This window comes from Odocoileus virginianus, unplaced genomic scaffold (genome assembly GCF_023699985.2).
Source record: "Odocoileus virginianus isolate 20LAN1187 ecotype Illinois unplaced genomic scaffold, Ovbor_1.2 Unplaced_Scaffold_23, whole genome shotgun sequence".
NCBI lineage: Eukaryota > Metazoa > Chordata > Mammalia > Artiodactyla > Cervidae > Odocoileus > Odocoileus virginianus.
Genome location: NW_027224285.1, coordinates 387,650 through 409,827, shown reverse-complemented (window position 1 = coordinate 409,827; position 22,178 = coordinate 387,650). Strand labels below are relative to the sequence as shown.

Sequence of the window (22,178 nt, the reverse complement as noted above, 5' to 3'; positions counted from 1 at the left end):
CGACCCCGTGGACTGTAGCCTACCAGGCTCCTCCGTCCATGGGATTCTCCAGGCAGGAATACTGGAGTGGGTTACCATTTCCTTCTCCAGGGGATCTTCCCAACTCAGGGATCGAACCCAAGTCTCCCACATTGGAGGCAGACACTTTAACATCTGAGCCACCAGGGAAGCCCTGCGCAAGAATGGTTTCCTCTTATTACAGGAGAATGAATAAAGATGTGGCACATATATACAATGGAATACTACTCAGCCATAAAAAGGAATGAAACTGCATCATTTGTAGAGACATGGATGGACCTAGAGGCTGTCATACAGAGTGAAGTAAGTCAGAATAAGTCAGAAAGAGAAAACAAAATATCGTATATTAACACATATGTGTGGAATCTAGAAAAATGGTACAGATGAACCTATTTCCAGGGCAGAAATAGAGATATAAAGATATAAAGAATGGACATGTGGACACGGGAGGGTATGATGGGATGAACTGGGAGACTGGGATTGACGTATGTGAACTACCAAGTGTAAACTAGCTAGTGGGGATCTGCTTTATAGTAAAGGGAGCTTAGCTCAGTGTTCTGTGGTGACCTAGATGGGGATGAGTGGGGGGCGGGGGATATATGTATACATATAGCTAAGTAACCTTGTTGTATAACACTGTAAAAAAATTAAACTAATTTAAAAAATTAAACAAAATGGAGTCCTGGAGAGGCTCTCACACCAAGTCACACAGGCAGCAAGAACAGGACAGGACTTGGGTGGGGCCCTCTGAGACTTCAGACCCAGGGCTCTTGGCTGATCTGTCTTTCTCTCAGAGGGGGTTGGCTCTGCTGGGTGGGCTAAGTCAGGGTCTGCTTGGAGCCACCTGGGGAAGCAGCTCTGGAAATGTCACCCTTGGAGCATGGACTACCTCAGAGGGAGTCTAAATTGGGAAAACAATATGTGGTCTTAATATAGCGCCAGGACAATCTCTGTAAACAATCCCAAAGCTAATACTGCATAAACAGAAAGACCTAAAGAGAGGCCAGGGAGGACCCGGGGATCAGGCTGTGAGCTGTGTGGCTGAGTCTCTGCCTCTGTGGCACTGTCCCTCTTCTGTGCAGGGCTGGCTGAGCCCCAAGGACAGCTGAGTGTACTTTGGAGACAGCCAACAGTGATTAGCTCTGAGAACATTCTAACAGTTGCTTCTTGGAGTGTCTTCTGCAGGAGGGGCCACTGGGCAGGTGGTCAAGAGTGGCTGTTTTCCCAGTAAGTGAGGCGCAGAGGGGTCTGGGGGTGAAGCGGCAATGGAAGCTGCACTGGCCGTTCCTGGGTTGCTCTGTGAGGCCTTCCCCATCACCTGAACCCATCTGCTCCTCTGGGGCCTGCAGGCGCTCATGCCTCTGGAAGCACGTGTCTGCTTTTCTTCCAGTTCTCTGTCCCAGAGCCCTGTAGATGGAGGCACCACACCCGAAGTGTGATCTCATCAAGGTTAGAGGGATGCCGGGGGCAGGGAGGTGGCTCCAACTGACAGCTGGACAGAAGCCTTTAGTGGGGTGTGGGGTACCAGGCGTAGCTGCCTGAGAAGAAGTGAGAGAAGTGAGTGAGAGAAGTCCTGACCTGAGAAGCTCCCATTCCAACAAAAAGCCTATGTGAGCACAGAAGCACCCAGTTGCTGACCTGAGAGCATCTTGCCTCTGCCAAGGATGACACTTTGGATGGCTCACAAGCCCAGATGTCTGCCGGAGACTTCACTGCTTGGCCAGAGTCTCTGCGGAGGCTTGGAGGAGCCCAGGAGGAGCTGGGCCACCTCTTACTCGGCCTTGCTGCTGCTGCTTAGTCACTTCAGTCATGTCCAACTCTGTGCGACCCTGTGGACTGCAGCCTGCCAGGCTCCTCTGTCCATGGGATTCTCTAGGCAAGAGTACTGGAGTGGGTTGCCCATGCCCATCCTCCAGGGGATCTTCCTGACCCAGGGATCGAACCCAGGTCTCCTGCATTGCAGGCAGATTCTTTACTGCTGAGCCACCAGGGAAGATTCTGACTGCCTTAGCAGCCTTTAATCATGGCCCTGGCACGTGACACAGGCACAGCTGGTTCACAGCAGAACACCCATGGCTGAGTCCTGCTGCCCTCTGTCCTTCTAGCAGCAAACCCACAGATGGGAGGCAGAGAAGTTGGGGGGAGGCAGTCCTCCTTCTGGAAACAGGGGATCCCACTACACAGGATCCACAGCCTCCTGAGGTTGCATACAGCAGAAGTTGTTTGCTATGTTTTTATCTGTGTGTTCTCATCTAGCTTTCATCAGTTCTGAAAGAGGCCCATGACCCTAAGAAGGTCAGAGCTGGAGTCTAGGCCACAGAGGACTCCAGGACGCCCCCGCCTGGCACAGGCTGCAAGCACATGTTATAAGCGGAGTGGAGTAGGGGGTATGGCAGTTGGAAGGAAGAGATGTCAGCTTCCGTGGATAAGACTGATCTCTCAAATCTCCCAAAATCTTAGAGACAAAGTGCATTGCATAAGTTTGAAATTATATAATTTGGAAACTTAAAAATTGGGTCATTCTGGACACATTGATAATATGGTTGGCAGGATTCCTACATAGGTCTTCCACTGAAAACCTGGACAAAATACAAAAATAATTTTCTAAAATGCACTAAAAAATTAGTCAGAAAAGCAAGAACTTCTCAAGTCAAAACATTTAGACCATATGGAAATCCAGAAAGACAAGCTAAGATCCAAGTACATGAAAAATTATACCCATGTTTTCTAAGATTTTAATAGCTTTAGCTTTTAGATTTTGACCTTTGATGCCTTAGAGTTCATTCTTACATATGGTGTGAGGTAAGGTTCCAACTTCATTTGTCCACATGTGGATATCCAGTAGCACCAGCATCATTGTTGAAGACTAACTTTTCCCTATTGAATTGATTTAGCGCCTTTGTCTAAAACGGATTGATTATAAATTTAAGAGATTATTTCTGGATTCTCAATTCTATTCCATTGGTCTGTGAAGTCTGGCCTTATGCCAGTACCACATTGTCTTGCTTATTGTAGCTTTATAGTAAGTTTTTTTTTTTTTCAAACTTTAAACATGTATTTTGTATTGGGGTATAGCTGATTAACAATGTTGTGGTAGTTTCAGGGGAACAGTGAAGGGACTCAGCCATACATACATATGTATCCATTCTCCCCCAAACCATCCTCCTCTCATCCGGGCTGTTATAGCAACTTTTGAGGTAGAAAAGCACGTGTCTTCTGATTTTTGTTCTTTTTCAAGATTACTTTGATTATTCTGGGTCCCTTGTATTTCCCTATGAATTTTAGGATCAATTTCTTGTCAATTTCTTCAAAGAAATAAGCTGGAATTTTGATAGGGAACTTTAGAACTGTGGGTCAGTTTGGGGAGAGCTGCCAACTTAATGAAACTCTATTCCAATCAATGAATGTGGATGTCCTCCCATTGATTTAGGCCATCTTTCATTTCTTTCAACAACGTTCTATAGGTTTCAGTATAAAATTCTTATACTTTTGTTAAATTATTCCTTTGTATTTTATTCTTTTGATGCTCCTGTAAATGGATATTTTAAAAAAGACTTCACATAGGGATGTTCAAGTGTTCCCAACTACAACTGATTTTTGTTTATTGATTTTGTATTTTGCTGAACTTATTTACTAGTTCTAACATTTTTTTGTGGACTCATTAGGATTTTTCACATGAAAGATCATACCATCTGCAAGTAGAGAATCTTACTTCGTGCTTTCCAATATAGATGCCATTTGTTTTTTCTCGCCAAACTGCCAGGGTATAACTTCCAGCACAATGTGGAAGAAAAGTGTCAGGAGCAGACTTGCTTGTCTGGGTTTTGATTTCCAGGGAATATCCTCAGTCTCTCACCACTAAGTATGCTGTTGGGCGCATGTGTGCTACGTGGCGTCAGTCATGGCCAACTCTGTGCAGCCCTATGGACTGTTGGCCGCCAAGTTCCTCTGTCATGGGATTCTCCAGGCAAGAATACTGGAGTGGGTTGCTATACCCTTCTCCAGGGGATCTTCCCAACCCAGGGATTGAACCCGCATCTCTTAAGTCTCCTGCATTGGCAGACAGGTTCTTTACCTCTAGTGCCACTTGGGAAGCCCCAAGTATGATGCTAACTATGGAATTTTTATCGATGCTATTTAGAAGGATGAGGAAGTGCCCTTTTACTCCCAATTTGATGATTGTTTTTTATTAAAGAGGTATTGACTGCTCGATTCGGCAGCACATATACTAAAATTGGAACGATGCAGAGAAGATTAGCATGGCCCCTGAGCAAGGATGACACGCAAATTCGTGAAGCGTTCCATATTTTTAATAAGTATACTACCCAAAGCAATCTATAGATTCAATGCAATCCCTATCAAGCTACCAACGGTATTCTTCACAGAACTAGAACAAATAATTTCACAATTTGTATGGAAATGCAAAAAACCTATAATAGCCAAAGCAATCTTGAGAAGGAAGAAGGGAACTGGAGGAATCAATCTGCCTGACTTCAGGGTCTACTACAAAGCCACAGTCATCAAGACAGTATGGTACTGGCACAAAGACAGAAATATAGATCAATGGAACAGAATAGAAAGCCCAGAGATAAATCCATGTACCTATGGACACCTTATCTTCAACAAAGGAGGAAAGAATATACAATGGAAAAAAGACAACCTCTTTAACAAGTGGTGCTGGAAAACTAGTCAACCACTTGTAAAAGAATGAAACTAGAACACTTTCTAACACCATACACAAAAATAAACTCAAAATGGATTATAGATCTAAATGTAAGACCAGAAGCTATAAAACTCCTAGAGGAGAACATAGGCAGAACACTCTCCGACATAAATCACAACAAGATCCTCTATGACCCACCTCCCAGAATATTGGAAATAAAAGCAAAAACAAACAAATGGGAGACCTAATGAAACTTAAAAGCTTTTGCACAACAAAGGAAACTATAAGCAAGGTGAAAAGACAGCCTTCAGAATGGGAGAAAATAATAGTAAATGAAGAAACAGACAGAGGATTAATCTCAAAAATATACAAGCAACTCCTCCAGCTCAACTCCAGAAAAATAAATGACCCAATCAAAAAATGGGCCAAAGGCCTAAACAGACATTTCTCCAAAGAAGACATACAGATGGCTAACAAACACATGAAAAGATGCTCAACATCATTCATCATCAGAGAAATGCAAATCAAAACCTCAATGAAGTACCATTACACGCCAGTCAGGATGGCTGCTATCCAAAAGTCTACAAGCAATAAATGCTGGAGAGGGTGTGGAGAAAAGGGAACCCTCTTACACTGTTGGTGGGAATGCAAACTAGTACAGCCACTATGGAGAACAGTGTGGAGATTGCTTAAAAAACTGGAAATAGAACTGCCATATGACCCAGCAATCCCACTCCTGGGCATACACACTGAGGAAACCAGATCTGAAAGAGACACGTGCACCCCAATGTTCATCGCAGCACTGTTTATAATAGCCAGGACTTGGAAGAAACTTAGATGCCCATCAACAGACGAATGGATATGGAAGCTATGGTACATATACACCATGGAATATTACTCAACCATTAAAAAGAGTACATTTGAATCAATTCTAATGAGATGGATAAAACTGGAGCCCATTATAAAGTAAAAGTAAAGTAAGCCAGAAAGATAAAGACCAATACAGTATACTAGCGCATATATATGGAATTTAGAAAGATGGTAATGATAACCCTATTTGCAAGACGGAAAGAGACACAGATGTATAGAACAGACTTTTGGACTCTATGGGAGAAGGCGAGGGTGGGATGATCTGAGAGAACAGCATCAAAACATGTATACTATCAAGTGTGAAACAGATCACCAATCCAGGTTGGATGCATGAGACAAGTGCTTGGGGCTGGTGCACTGGGATGACCCAGAGGGATGAGATGGGGAGGGAGGTGGGAGGGGGGTTCAGGATGGGGAACACATGTAAATGTATTCATTTCAATGATTCATGTCAATGTATGGCAAAAACCACTACAATATTGTAAAGTAATTAGCCTCCAACTAATAAAAATAAATGGAAAAAAATAAAAGATATTAAGCATAAAAAAAAAATAAAGAGGTATTGAATTCTGTCAAGTACTTTCTCTGCATTGATTCAGATGACCATGGGTTTTGTCCTTTATAGTAATATGCCGTTTTGCATTAATTGTTTTGGTTTGTTAAACTAGCCCTGCACTCCTTGAATAAACCCTTTTAAATTATGGTATATAGTCCTTTTAAAAGATATTTATTTATTTATCTATTTGCTCCAGGTCTTAGTTGCAGCACACAGGGTTTGTTTTGTTTCATTTTGTTTTGTTTTTTTAGTTAAGGCATGCAGAATCTTTAGCTGTGGCATGTGGGATCTAGTTCCCTGACCACAGATGGAGCCCCCTGCATTGGGAGCACCCAGTCTTTGCCACCAGACCACAAGTGAAGTCCCCTATAGTCCTTTTTATATATTGCTAAATTCAGCTTCCAAGTATTCTATTGAGCAATTTATGTCTATATAGTAATAAGACTTTTTGGTCTACAGTTTTATTTTCTTGTGATGCTTTTATCTGGTTTTGGAATCAGAGTAATATTGCCCTCATAGAGTAAGTTAGAAAGTGTTTCTGACTATTCTGTTTTTTGGAAGAATAGGTGAAGAATTATTTTTTAATGGCCCACCTTGGATTCTTAGTTCACTCTAGTAGCTAATTTTATCTGTTTTGCCAAATCCAGAGCTCTCTGAAGCCCAAGAAGATGAATGCTGGCATTGAGAGATGGTCCAAATGACAGGAATCTTTAAATATTTGGTTCAACTTACCAGTAAAGATATCTGAACCTAGACTTTGAGAGCAATATTTTTATTACTATTTGATTTCTTCACTTGTCATAGGTCTGCTCAGCTGTTCTGTTTCTTCTTGAGTCAGTTTCAGTAGTTTGTGTCTTTCTAGGAACTTCATCTGAATTATCTAATTTGTTGCACTCAACTGTTCATAATATTTTTGTAATTATTTTTATTTCTATAAGGTCAACTCCAGAATTTCCACTGAATTCATTTTATAACTTCTTTTTATTGATATTTTATTTTTGATGAGACATTGTCATCATAGCCTCTTTCATCTTTTAAACATGGTTTTCTTTAGCTCTTTGAGTATACTTTAATAGCTCTTTTGAAGTCTTTGTTAAATCCAACATCTGGGCCCTTTCACAGAAACTTTCTGTTGCCTGCTTTTTTCCTTGTGTATGAGTCACACTTTCATGTTTCTCTCCATATCTTATGATATTCTGTTGAAGACTGAAGGGTTTAGGTGATAGATTGCAGAAACTCTGGATACTGATTCCCTTCTTCACCCTTTTCCAGGGCTTGCTTTTGCTATTGTGATTGTCTTATTTTTTTAGTGAGCTGGCAAAATTCTTCTAGTGAAGTATTCTGCTACTCAGAGGGTGCAACCTCAGATATATACACAGCCACCTTGGGATAACGGTGGCTTTCTCAGGGCTCTCTCTGACTTCCTCTTTCCCTGATCTCTATGTTCGTCTCTCTACCTCATTTGCCATCACATCCAACTGTCAGTTTCCACTACTTGATGATAGATATTCTATGTTTTTAATAGTGTCATCAATTATTCCATAGTCCAATCCAAGTAACTTATGCAGGGATAATTTTTGGACTTTTTTTCTGACCCTAGGAGTTTTCTTCTTAGCTATCTCTGGTTCTTCCTGGCAAACTAGCTGGCCTACAGTTTAGCTTGGTGTGCTCATGGAGTTATCAAATTCTTTGCCTACCACAAAAATCTCCACTCTGTTAGATAATTCTTAGGCATGAATTTGCCTCTGTTCTGTTTCAAATGAAGACATCCTCAGCAGAGTTTAGGAGCTCTGTGTTCTCATGGATGGCTTCTCCCCCAGGGAAAAAAATCTCTTGGACACTCTTCTAGGTCACTGGGTGGGAGTGGTAGCCTCTGATCTTCTCAATTTGTTTTTCCTGGTGTGGAACAGCTGCTTGTAAGTGAGTGAGAGTAATCATGGACCCAATATTCTTGGCCTGCTGTGCCTGAATCAGGAAATGTAAGAATGGATTCCTCAACTTTTCAGCAGTACTTGACTGTCATTTCACTTCTGCCACTCAGAGTTCACTAGAGGATCCAACAGCAGGTTTAAGCAAGCAGATGATCGAATCAGTGAGCTTAAAGTTAGGTTAATTGTGAGTCTCCATTTGAGGATCATTAAGAAAAATGAACAAATCCTAAGAGACCTATGGGATACCATCAAATGTACCAACATATGAATTATGAAAGTGCCAGAAGGAGAAGTAAGATAGGGTAGAAAAAAATGTATTTTTGAAATTAATGACCAAAACCTCCTGTTTTTGAAGAAAAAAGTGAATACATAGTTTAAAAAAAATTCTCAAGTAGGATACATTCACAGAGATCCACACTGAGACACATTATAAATGAATTATTAAAAAATAAAGAGGAGGAGAGAATCCCAAAAGCAAGCAGAGAAGCCACTTGTAATACACAAGAGATTTTCAAAGACATTAGGCAGAAACCATGGAGGCCAAAAGGCTGTGGGATGAAATATCCAGTGTTGAAAGAATAATATGGTTAACCCAAAATTCCATATCTAGCAAAACTATCCTCCAAAAAATTAAAGAGAAATTCCCAGATTTAGAGAACAAAACTGAGAGAGTTCATTACTAGTACAAAATATACTAAATGGGAGTCCTTCAAGCTGAAATGAAAGGACACTAGACGATAACTCAAATCCACATGAAGAAAAAAGTACACTGGTGAGGGTAACTATATGGATAAATATAGAAGTCAATATTAACATATCTGATTTAGCAGTTCCCCCTTTTATTCCATATGATTTTAAAGACAACTACATAAAACAATAATTATAAATCTATGACAATTAACATCCAATTTACAAAAGCTTAATTTGCGATAATGACACAAAGGAGGTGTTTCTACATAAAAGAAGAGTTTTTATATACTAATGAAACTAAGTTGGTATGAATCCAAACTAGATTTTTATAAGTCAAGGTGATAATTATAACCTGCAAGGCAATCATTAAGAAAAATAACTAAAAATATATAGGGAAATAAATAAGAAGGGAATCAAAATGGTATACCACAAAATATCTACTTATCACCAAAGAAGACATTAAAGAAGAACATGGGATGGGGGAAGAATATGATCATAGAAAACAAAAAGTAAAAAGGCAGACGTAAATCCAACTATATAGTAACATTACATGTGAATGAACTACTCTTCAGCAAGTGGTGCTGGGAAGGTTGGACAATATAAATCAATAAAGTTAGACCACACTCTCACTCCATGTACACAGATAAACTCAAAATGGCTTAAAGGCTGGTGCACTGGGAAGACCCAGAGGGATGGGATGAGGAGGGAGGTGGGAGGGGCGATCAGGTTGGGGAACACATGTAAATCCATGGCTGATTCTTGTCAATGTATGGCAAAAACCACTGCAATGTTGTAAAGTAATTAGCCTCCAACTAATAAAAATTTTAAAAAAGAAGAAAAAAAAAAAGACTTAAATAAAAGACAAGACACCATAAAACTCCTAGAAGAGATCATAGGCAAAACATTCTCTGACATAAATCATACCAGTGTTTTCTTAGGTCAGCCTCCCAAGGCAATAGAAATAAAAACAAAAATAAACAAATGGGGCCTAATCAAACAAAAATCTCTAGCACAAAGGAAACCATAAACAAAACAAAAAGATAACCTGTGAATGGGAGAAAATATTTACAAACAATGCAACTGACAAGGGCTTAATTTCCAAAATATAAAAATTGCTCATACAACTCAAAAACAAAAGAAACAAACAACGAAATCAAAACAACTCAATCAAAAAATGGGCAGAAGACCTAAATAGACATTTCTCCAAAGAAGACATACAGATGGCCAAAAAGCACATAAATTTGTTCAACATCGCTAAGAGAAATGCAAATCGAAACTACAATGAGGTAACACCGCGTACCTTCCAGAATGGTTATCACTAAAATGTCTATAAATAACAAAACCTGGAGAGGGTATGGAGAAAAGGGAACCCTCTTATACTGTTCAGTTCAGTTCAGTCGCTCAGTTGTGTCCTACTCTTTGCGACCCCATGGACTACAGCATGCCAGGCCTCCCTGTCCATCACCAACTCCTGGAGTCCACCCAGACTCATGCCCATTGAGTTGATGACGCCATCCAACCATCTCATCCTCTGTCATCCCCTTCTTCTTCCACCTTCAATCTTTCCCAGCATCAGAGTATTTTCAAATGAGTCAGCTCTTCGCATCAGGTGGCCAAAGTTTTGGAGTTTCAGCTTCAACATCAGTCTTTCCAATGAACACTCAGGACTGATCTCCTTTAGAATGGACTGGTTGGATTTCCTTGCAGTCCAAGGGACTCTCAAGAGTCTTCTCCAACACCACAGTTCAAAAGCATCAATTCTTCAGCACTCAGCTTTCTTTGTAGTTCAACTCTCACATCCATACATGACCACTGGAAAAACCATAGCATTAATTAGACATTTGTTGGCAAAGTAATGTCTCTGCTTTTTAATATGCTGTCTAAGTTGGTTATAACTTTCCTTCCAAGGAGTAAGCGTCTGTTAATTTCATGGCTGCAATCACCATCTTCAGTGATTTTGGAGCCCCCAAAAATAAAGTCTGACACTGCTTCCACTGTTCCCCACCTATTTCCCATGAAGTGATGGGACCAGATGCCATGATCTTAGTTTTCTGAATGTTGAGCTTTAAGCCAACTTTTTCACTCTCCTCTTTCACTTTCATCAAGAGGCTTATACTGTTAGTGGGAATGTAAGTTGGTGAAGTAACTATGGAAAACAGTATGGAGATTCCTCAGAAATTAAAACTAGAATTAACATAGGATGAAACAATTCCACTCCTGAGCATATTTGGACAAAAATATAATTCAAAGAGACACACGCACTCCTATGCTCACAGCAGCATTATTCACAATAGCCAAGACATGGAAACAACCTAAATATCCATTGACAGATGAATGGATAAGGAAGATATGGTACATATATACAACGGAATACTACTCAACCATAAAGAAGAAGGAAATAATGCCATTAGCAGCAACATGAATGCAACCAGAGATTATGACACTAAGTGAAATACGTCAGACAGAGAAGACAAATACTATAAGATATCAGTAACCTGTTTATTTAACTTACATGCAGAGTACATCATGCGAAATGCCAGGCTGGATGAAGCACAAGCTGGAATCAAGATTGCCGAGAGAAATATCAATAACCTCAGATATGCAGATGACACCACTCTTATGGCAGAAAGTAAAGAGAATTAAAGAGTCTCTTGATGAAAGTGAAAGAAGAGAGTGAAAAAGTTGGCTTAAAACTCAACATTTGAAAAACTAAGATCATGGCATCTGGTCCCATCACTTCATGGGAAATAGGTGGGGAAACAGTAGAAATAGTGAGAGATTTTATTTTTGGAGTCATCACTGCAGATGGTGACTGCAGCCATGAAATTAAAAGATGATTGCTCCTTGGAAGAAAAGCTATGACCAACCTAGACAGCATATTAAAAAGCAGAGACATTTCTTTGCCAACAAAGTTCCATCTAGTCAAGGCTATGGTTTTTCCAGTAGTCATGTATGGATGTGAGAGTTGGGCCATAAAGAAAGCTGAGCGGTGAAGAATTGATGCTTTTGAACTGTGGTGTTGGAGAAGGCTCTTGAGAGTCGTTTGGACAACAAGGGGATCAAACCAGTTAATCATAAAGGAAATCAGTCCTGAGTGTTCATTGGAAGGACTGATGCTGAAGCTGAAACTCCAATACTTTGGCCACCTGATGCAAAGAACTGACTCATTAGAAAAGACCCTGATGCTGGGAAAGGTATTGAAGGCAGGAGGAGAAGGGGATGACAGAGGATGAGATGGTTGGATGGCATCACCGACTCAATGGACATGAGTTTGAGCAAGCTCTGGGAGCTGGTGATGGACAGGGAAGCCTGGTGTGCTGCAGTCCACGGGGTTGCAAAGAGTTGGACAGGACTGAGTGACTGACTGAACGGAAAATATGGCACAAAGGAACTTATCTACAAAACAGATTCACAGACGGAGAGAACAGACTGGTGGTTGCCAAGGGCAGGGGTGGGAGAGGGATAGACTGGGAGTTTGGGTTAGCAGATGCAAACTATTACATATAGAATGGATAAACAACAAGGTCCTACTGTATAGCACAGGGAACTATATTCAATATCCTGTGATAAACCATAATGGAAAAGAATATTAAAAAGAATGTATATATGTGTATAACTGAATCACTTTGCTGTACAGCAGAAATTAACATAACATTGTAAATCAACTATACTTCAATAGAAAAATTAATTAAAGTGCAAATCTTTCTTCAAAACATGTGAATGAACTAAACAATCAAATATAAAATCAAATCAAATATAAATCAAATTTTCAGGTTAAAGAAAACATGCTCCAAATGTACACTGTCTATAGGAGATGCTTCCTCAACAAGTTAAACAAAGAATTACCACATGATCCAGCAATTCCACCCCAGGTACGTACTCAAGCAAATTGAAAATTTATGTCCACACAAAAATTTTTACACAAATGTTCACATGTTTGGTTTCATAATAACCAAATAGCAGAAACAACTCAAGTATCCATCAAGTGATGAACAGATAAACAAATGTGGTATATCCATCTAATGAAATAATATTCAGCCACAAAAAGGAATGAAATATTTTTTAAAAAAGATGTAATGATTCCATGTATATGAACACCCAGACAGCATTCCATGGACATAAACAGATCAGTTTGACTACAGCACTTGGGGATGGCGTGAATGGGAGTTACTATTATGGTAGGATTTCTTTTGAGATAAATGTTCTGATAATAGACAGTAGCTATGCTTTAACATTGTGAATGTACTGTAAGCCACTGATATTGTCTCCTTAAATGGTTAATTTTCGGGCATTTTTTGGCAGGCCAGGAGTTGAATCGCATCTCCATTAAGGGGAATGGTTGAATTCTGGTCAGGAAATATCCCTTGCAATTCTGTGAGGAAATTAAGATCCATGCCACATTAGTCTCCAATATAAATTAAAGTATTCTGTCATGTAATTTTACCTCAATTAAAAAAGGATTTTTCCTTGCTTGTAATAGACCTTACTGAGACCCAGCAATCCACTTCTGGAACACACAAAGAAACCAGATCTGAAAGAGACACGTGCACCCCAATGTTACATCGCAGCACTGTTTATAATAGCCAGGACATGGAAGCAACCCAGATGCCCATCAGCAGACGAATGGATGAGGAAGCTGTGGTACATATACACCATGGAATATTACTCGGCCATTAAAAAGAATTCATTTGAATCAGTTCTAATGAGATGGATGAAACTGGAGCCCATTATACAGAGCGAAGTAAGCCAGAAAGATAAAGACCATTACAGTATACTAACACATATATATGGACTTTAGAAAGATGGTAACGATAACCCTATATGCAAAACAGAAAAAGAGACTCAGATGTATAGAACAGACTTGTGGACTCTGGGAGAAGGCGAGGGTGGGATGTTTCAAGAGAACAGCATTGAAACATGTATATTATCTAGGGTGAAACAGATCACCAGCCCAGGTTGGGTGCATGAGACAAGTGCTCGGGCCTGGTGCACTGGGAAGACCCAGAGGGATCGGGTGGAGAGGGAGGTGGGAGGGGGGACCGGGATGGCGAATACATGTAAATCCATGGCAAAAGGAATGAAATATTGATACATGCTTCAAAATGAATGAATTTTGAAAATATGCTGAGCAAAATAAGCCAGATAGACAGAGCCACAGATTGTATGATTCCATGTATATGAAACACCCAGAACAGGCACATCCACTGAGACAGTAAACAGATCAGTTGCTACCAGGGACTTGGGGGAAGGGTGAGGATGGGGAGTTACTATTTAATGGGTACAGGATTTCTTTTGGAAGAGATAAAAATGTTCTGAAATCAGACAGTAGCTATGGCTTTACAACATTGTGAATGTACTGTAAGCTACTGAATTGTACTCCTTAAATGGTAATTTTCAGGGGACTTCTTTGGCAGGCCAAGGAAGTTGAAACTCCGCACTCCCAATGCAGGGGACATGGGTTCAATCTCTGGTCAGGGAAATAACATCCCCCATGCCACATCCCTGGTGAGGGAAATAAGATCCCACACGCCACATAGTACCTTCAAATAAATAAATATAAAGTGATAACTTTCATGTCATGTGAATTTTACCTCAATAAAAAAGGAATATTTGACCTTGCTTGGTGAAAAAAACCCTCAGAATGGGAGAAAATAATAGTAAATGAAACAACTGACAAAGAATTAATCTTCAAAATATATAAGCAGCTTATGCTGCTTAATACCAGAAAAACAAACAACCCAATCAAAAAGTGGGCAGAAAACCTAAACAGACATTTCTCCAAGAAGACATAGAGGTGGCTAATAAACACATGAAAAGATGTTCAACATTGCTCATTATTGGTTTAGTCGCTAAGTCATGTCTGACTCTTGCCACCCCATGGACTGTAGCCCACCAAGCTCCTCTGTCCATGGGATTTTCCAGGCAAGAATACTGAAGTAGGTTGCCATTTCCTTCTCCATGCTCATTATTAGAGAAATGCAAATCAAAACTACAATGAGATATCATCTCATACCAGTCAGAATGGCCATCATCAAAAAGTCTACAAACAAATGCTGGAGAGGATGTGGAGAAAAGGGAACCCTCTTACACTGTTGGTGGGAATGTAAATTGATACAACCATTATGGAGAACAGTATGGAGATTCCTTAAAAAACTAGGAATAAAATTACAGTACGACAAAGCAACCCCACTCCTGGGCAAATACCCTTAGGAAACCATAATTGAAAAAGACACGTGTATCCCAGTGTTCATTGCAGCACCATATACAATAGCTAAGACAAAGAAGCAACCTAGATGTCTGTTGACAAATGAAAGGATAAGGAAGCTGTGGTATGTGTACACAATGGAATATTACTCAGCTTAAAGGAACGCATTTGAGTCAGTTCTAACGAGGTGGATGAACCTAGAACCTACTACACAGAGTGAAGTAAGTCAGAAAGAGAAAGACAAATATCATATATTAATGCATATATATGAAATCTAGGAAGATAGACAATCCTATGTGCAGGGCAGCAAAGTTAACACAGACATAAAGAACAAACTTTTGGACACTGCGGGAAGGAGAGGGTGGGCTGATTTGACAGAATAGCACTGAAACATACACATTACCACATGTTAAACAGATAGCCAGTGGGAGTTTTCTATATGACACAGGGAACCCAAAGCCGGTGCTCAGTTACAACCCAGAGGGATGGGGTGGGGAGAGAGACGGGAGAAGGGATCAAGAAGGAGGGGACACACGTATCAGTCAGTTCAGTTCAGTCGCTCAGTCGTGTCTGACTCTTTGTGACCCTATGGACTGCAGCACGCCAGGCTTCCCTGTCCTTCACCAACTCCCGGAGCTTGCTCAAACTCATGTCTATCGAGTCGGCGATGCCATCCAACCATCTCATCCTCTGTCGTCCCCTTCTCCTCTTGCCTTCAATCTTTCCCAGCATCAGGGTATACTTATGTATACCTGTATATTTGTAAACATGTGTATACCTATGGCTGATTCATGTTGATGTATGGCAGAAACCACAAATATTGTAAAGCAATTATCCTCCAATTTTTTATTTTGTTTTTCATTTATTTTTATTAGTTGGAGGTAATTACTTTACAATATTGTAGTGGTTTTTGCCATACATTGACATGAATCAGCCATGGATTTACATGTGTTCCCCATCCTGAACCCCCCTCCCACCTCCCTCCCCAGCCCATCCCTCTGGGTCATCCCAGTACACCAGCCCCAAGCACTTGTCTCATGCATCCAACCTGGACTGGTGATCTGTTTCACACTTGATAATATACATGTTTCAATGCTATTCTCTCAGATCATCCCACCCTCGCCTTCTCCCATAGAGTCCAAAAGTCTGTTCTATATATCTGTGTCTCTTTTTCCATCTGGCATATAGGTTTATTGTTACCATCTTTCTAAAGTCCATGTATATGCATTAGTATACTGTATTGGTCTCTAAATTTCTGGCTTACTTTACTCTGTATAATGGGCTCCAGTTTCATCCATCTCATTAGAACTGATTCAAATGAATTCTTTTTAATGGCTGAGTAATATTCCATGGTGTATCCAGGTTGGGTGCATGAGACAAGTGCTCAGGCCTGGTGCACTGGGAAGACCCAGAGGGATCGGGTGGAGAGGGAGGTGGGAGGGGGGACCGGGATAGGGAATACATGTAAATCCATGGCTAATTCATTTCAATGTATGACAAAAACCACTGCAATGATGTAAAGTAATTAGCCTCCAACTAATAAAAATAAATGGAAAAAAAAATATTACATGGTGTATATGTACCACAGTTTCCTTATCCATTCATCTGTGGATGGGCATCTAGGTTGCTTCCATGTCCTGGCTATTATAAACAGTGCTGTGATGAACATTGGGGTACACGTGTCTCTTTCAGATCTGGTTTCCTCGGTGTGTATGCCCAGAAGTGGGATTGCTGGGTCATATGGCAGGTCTATTTCCAGTTTTTTAAGGAATCTCCACACTGTTCTCCATAGCGGCTGTACTAGTTTGCATTCCCACCAACAGTGTAAGAGGGTTCCCTTTTCTCCACACCCTCTCCAGCATTTATTGCTTGTAGACTTTTGGATAGCAGCCATCCTGACTGGCGTGTAATGGTACCTCATTGAGGTTTTGATTTGCATTTCTCTGATAATGAGTGATATTGAGCATCTTTTCATGTGTTTGTTAGCCATCTGTATGTCTTCTTTGGAGAAATGTCTGTTTAGACCTTTGGCCCATTTTCTGATTGGGTCATTTATTTTTCTGGCATTGAGCTGCAGGAGTTGCTTGTATATTTTTGAGATTAATCCTTTGTTTCTTCATTTGCTATTATTTTCTCCCATTCTGAAGGCTGTCTTTTCACCTTGCTTATAGTTTCTTTTGCTGTGCAAAAGCTTTTAAGTTTCATTAGGTCCCATTTGTTTATTTTTGCTTTTATTTCCAATATTCTGGGAGGTGGGTCATAGAGGATCTTGTTGTGATTTATGTCAGAGAGTGTTCTGCCTATGTTCTCCTCTAGGAGTTTTATAGTTTCTGGTCTTACATTTAGATCTTTAATCCATTTTGAGTTTATTTTTGTGTATGGTGTTAGAAAGTGTTCTAGTTTCATTCTTTTACAAGTAGTTGACCAGTTTTCCAGCACCACTTGTTAAAGAGGTTGTCTTTTTTCCATTGTATATTCTTTCCTCCTTTGTCGAAGATAAGGTGTCCATAGGCACATGGATTTATCTCTGGGCTTTCTCTTTTGTTCCATTGATCTATATTTCTGTCTTTGTGCCAGTACCGTACTGTCTTGATGACTGTGGCTTTGTAGTAGAGCCTGATGTCAGGCAGGTTGATTCCTCCAGTTCCCTTCTTCTTTCTCAAGATTGGTTTCGCTATTAGAAGTTTTTGGTATTTCCATACAAATTGTGAAATTATTTGTTCTAGTTCTGTGAAGAATACCGTTGGTAGCTTGATAGGGATTGCATTGAATCCATAGATTGCTTTGGGTAGTATATTCATTTTCACAATATTGATTCTTCCAATCCATGAACACGGTATATTTCTCCATCTGTTTGTGTCCTCTTTGATTTCTTTCATCAGTGTTTTATAGTTTTCTATGTATAGGTCTTTTGTTTCTTTAGGTAGATATACTCCTAGGTATTTTATTCTTTTTGTTGCAATGGTGAATGGTATTGTTTCCTTAATTTCACTTTCTGTTTTTTCATTGTTAGTGTATAGGAATGCAAGGGATTTCTGTGTGCTAATTTTATATCCTGCAACTTCACTATATTCATTGACTAGCTCTAGTAATTTTCTGGAAGAGTCTTTAGGGTTTTCTATGTAGAGGATCATGTCGTCTGCAAACAGTGAGAGTTTTACTTCTTCTTTTCCTATCTGGATTCCTTTTACTTCTTTTTCTGCTCTAATTGCTGTGGCCAAAACTTCCAAAACTATGTTGAATAGTAGTGATGAGAGTGGGCACCCTTGTCTTGTTCCTGATTTTAGGGGAAATGCTTTCAATTTTTCACCATTGAGGGTAATGCTTGCTGTGGGTTTGTCATATATAGCTTTTATTATGTTCAGGTATGTTCTTTCTATTCCTGCTTTCTGGAGAGTTTTTATCAGAAATGGATGTTGAATTTTGTAAAGGCTTTTTCTGCATCCATTGAGATAATCATATGGTTTTTATCTTTCAATTTGTTAATGTGGTGTATTACACTGATTGATTTGTGGATATTAAAGAATCCTTGCATTCCTGGGATAAAGCCCACTTGGTCATGATGTATGATTTTTTTAATATGTTGTTGGATTCTGTTTGCTAGAATTTTGTTAAGGATTTTTGCGTCTATGTTCATCAGTGATATTGGCCTGTAGTTTTCTTTTTTTGTGGCATCTTTGTCTGGTTTTGGAATTAGGGTGATGGTGGCCTCATAGAATGAGTTTGGAAGTTTACCTTCTTCTGCAATTTTCTGGAAGAGTTTGAGTAAGATAGGTGTTAGCTCTTCTCTAAATTTTTGGTAGAATTCAGCTGTGAAGCCGTCTGGTCCTGGGCTTTTGTTTGCTGGAAGATTTCTGATTACAGTTTCGATTTCTGTGCTTGTGATGGGTCTGTTAAGATCTTCTATTTCTTCCTGGTTCAGTTTTGGAAAGTTATACTTTTCTAAGAATTTGTCCATTTCTTCCAAGTTGTCCATTTTATTGGCATAGAGCTGCTGGTAGTAGTCTCTTATGATCCTTTGTATTTCAGTGTTGTCTGTTTTGATCTCTCTATTTTCATTTTTAATTTTGTTGATTTGGTTCTTCTCCCTTTGTTTCTTAATGAGTCTTGCTAATGGTTTGTCAATTTTGTTTATCTTTTCAAAAAACCAGCTTTTAGCTTTGTTGATTTTTGCTATGGTCTCTTTTGTTTCTTTTGCATTTATTCCTGCCCTAATTTTTAAGATTTCTTTCCTTCTACTAACCCTGGGGTTCTTCATTTCTTCCTTCTCTAGTTGCTTTAGGTGTAGAGTTAGGTTATTTATTTGACTTTTTTCTTGTTTCTTGAGGTAAGCCTATATTGCTATGAACCTTCCCCTTAGCACTGCTTTTACAGTGTCCCATAGGTTTTGGGTTGCTGTGTTTTCATTTTCATTCATTTCTATGCATATTTTGATTTCTTTTTTGATTTCTTCTATGATTTGTTGGTTATTCAGAAGCATGTTATTTAGCCTCCATATGTTGGAATTTTTAATAGTTTTTTTTCCTGTAATTGAGATCTAATCTTACTGCATTGTGGTCAGAAAAGATGACTGGAATGATTTCAATTTTTTTGAATTTACCAAGGCTAGATTTATGGCCCAGGATGTGATCTATTCTGGAGAAGGTTCCATGTGCACTTGAGAAAAAGGTGAAATTGATTGTTTTGGAGTGAAATGTCCAAAGATATCAATTAGGTCTAGCTGGTCCATTGTGTCATTTAAAGTTTGTGTTTCCTTGTTAATTTTCTGTTTAGTTGATCTATCCATAGGTGTGAGTGGGGTATTAAAGTCTCCCACTATTATTGTGTTATTGTTAATTTCCCCTTTCATACTCATTAGCATTTGCTTTACATATTGCGGTGCTCCTATGCTGGGGGCATATATATTTATAATTCTTATATCTTCTTCTTGGATTGATCCTTTGATCATTATGTAATGTCCTTCTTTGTCTCTTTTCACAACCTTTATTTTAAAGTTCTATTTTATCTGATATGAGTATTGCAGCTCCTGCTTTCTTTTGGTCTCCGCTTGCATGAAATATTTTTTCCAGCCCTTCACTTTCAGTCTGTTTGTGTTCCTTGTTTTGAGGTGGGTCTCTTGTAGACAGCATATATAGGGGTCTTGTTTTTGTATCCATTCAGCCAGTCTTTGTCTTTTGGTTGGGGCATTCAACCCATTTACATTTAAGGTAATTATTGATAGGTATGGTCCCATTGCCATTTACTTTGTTGTTTTGGGTTCACGTTTATACAACCTTTCTGTGTTTCCTGTCTAGAGAAGATCCTTTAGCATTTGTTGAAGAGCTGGTTTGGTGGTGCTGAATTCTCTCAGGTTTTGCTTGTCTGTAAAGCTTTTGAATTATCCTTCGTATCTGAATGAGATCCTTGCTGGGTACAGTAATCTGGGTTGTAGGTTATTCTCTTTCATTACTTTAAGTATGTCCTGCCATTCCCTTCTGGCCTGGAGGGTTTCTATTGATAGATCAGCTGTTATCCTTATGGGAATCCCTTTGTGTGTTATTTGTTGTTTCTCCCTTGCTGCTTTTAATATTTGTTCTTTGTGTTTGATCTTTGTTAATTTGATTAATATGTGTTCTGGGGTGTTTCACCTTGGGTTTATCCTGTTTGGGACTCACTGGGTTTCTTGGACTTGGGTGGCTATTTCCTTCCCCATTTTAGGGAAGTTTTCAGCTATTATCTCCTCGAGTATTTTCTCATGGCCTTTCTTTTTGTCTTCTTCTTCTGGGGCTCCTATGATTTGAATGTTGGGGTGTTTCACATTGTCCCAGAAGTCCCTGAGGTTGTCCTCATTTCTTTTGATTCTTTTTTCTTTTTTCCTCTCTGCTTCATTTATTTCCACCATTTTATCTTCTACCTCACTTATCCTATCTTCTGTCTCCGTTTTTCTACTGTTGGTTCCCTCCAGAGTGTTTTTGATCTCATTTATTGCATTATTCATTTTTAATTGACTCTTTTTTAATTTCTTCTAGGTCCTTGTTGAACATTTCTTGCATCTTCTCAATTCTTGTCTCCAGGCTATTTATCTGTAACTCCATTTTGTTTTCAAGATTTTGGATCATTTTTATTATCATTATTCTAAATTCTTTTTCAGGTAAATTCACTATCTCCTCCTCTTTTGTTTGACTTGGTGGGCATTTTTCATGTTCCTTTACCTGCTGGTTATTTCTCTGCCTTTTCATCTTGTTTAGATTCCTGTGTTTGGGGTGGCCTTTTTCTGTTCTGGTGGTCTGTGGTTCCTTTTTATTGTGGAGGTTTCTCCCAGTGGGTGGGGTTGGACGATTGGCTTGTCAAGGTTTCCTGGTTAGGGAAGGTTGCGTCAGGTGTTCTGGTGTGTGGAGCTGGATTTCTTCTCTCTGGAGTGCAATGGAGTGTCCAGTAGTGAGTTTTGAGATGGGTCTATGTGTTTGGTGTGACTTTGGGCAGCCTGTATGTTGACGCTCAGGGCTATGTTCCTGCATTGCTGGAGAATTTGTGTGGTATGTCTTGCTCTGGAACTTATTGGCTCTTGGGTGGTGGTTGGTTTCAGTGTAGGTATGGAGGCTTTTGGATGGTCTCTTATTACTTAATGTTCCCTGTAGTCAGGAGTTCTCTGGTGTTCTCAGGTTTTGGGCTTAAGTCTCCTGCCTCTGGATTTCAGTCTTATTCTTCCAGTAGCCTCAAGACTTCTCCAACTATACAGCACTGATAATAAAACTTCTAGGTTAATGGTGAAAAGTTTCTTCACAGTGAGGGACACCAGAGAGGTTCACAGAGTTACATGAAGAAGAGGAGAGGGAGGAAGGAGATAGAGATGAGCAGGAGGAGAAAAAGGGGGACTCAAGAGGAGAGAGACAGATCTACGCAGTACTCTATTCCCTAAGTGTTCTCCACAGCCCAGAACACCCACAGAGATTCACAGAATTGGATTGAGAAATAAGGGGGAGGGAGGAAATAGAGGTGATCTGGGGGAGAAAAAGGAGAGTCAAAAGGGGGAGAGAGTAATCATCACACTCCTGAGTAAAAATGGGTACTGAATATTGGATTCTTAAATGTCCAAAATTGATATCAAATACTGAAAAACAAAGATTAAAAATCTAGAGTAGAGGTTAGACTCTTAAAAATACAATATTAAAAACAAAAATAAAAATAAAAATATTTAAGAAATATATATATGAAGTTTGCTTTTAAAATAGGGTCTTTTTTTTTTTTTGCAAGGTTATAATGAGT

General features: G+C 39.5%; 1 long non-coding RNA gene and 1 other non-coding gene across 2 annotated transcripts in view; one reads left to right on the top strand and one right to left on the bottom strand.

Moving 5' to 3' along the window:
• The window catches only part of LOC139033625 (uncharacterized), a 329,098-nt gene that overhangs the window by 202,794 nt on the left and 104,126 nt on the right, over window positions 1-22,178 (bottom strand). The window lies entirely within an intron of this gene.
• LOC139033628 (U6 spliceosomal RNA) lies at window positions 4,223-4,329 on the top strand. Its single transcript, XR_011486158.1, has one exon. It is a non-coding gene; the product is annotated as a U6 spliceosomal RNA (small nuclear RNA).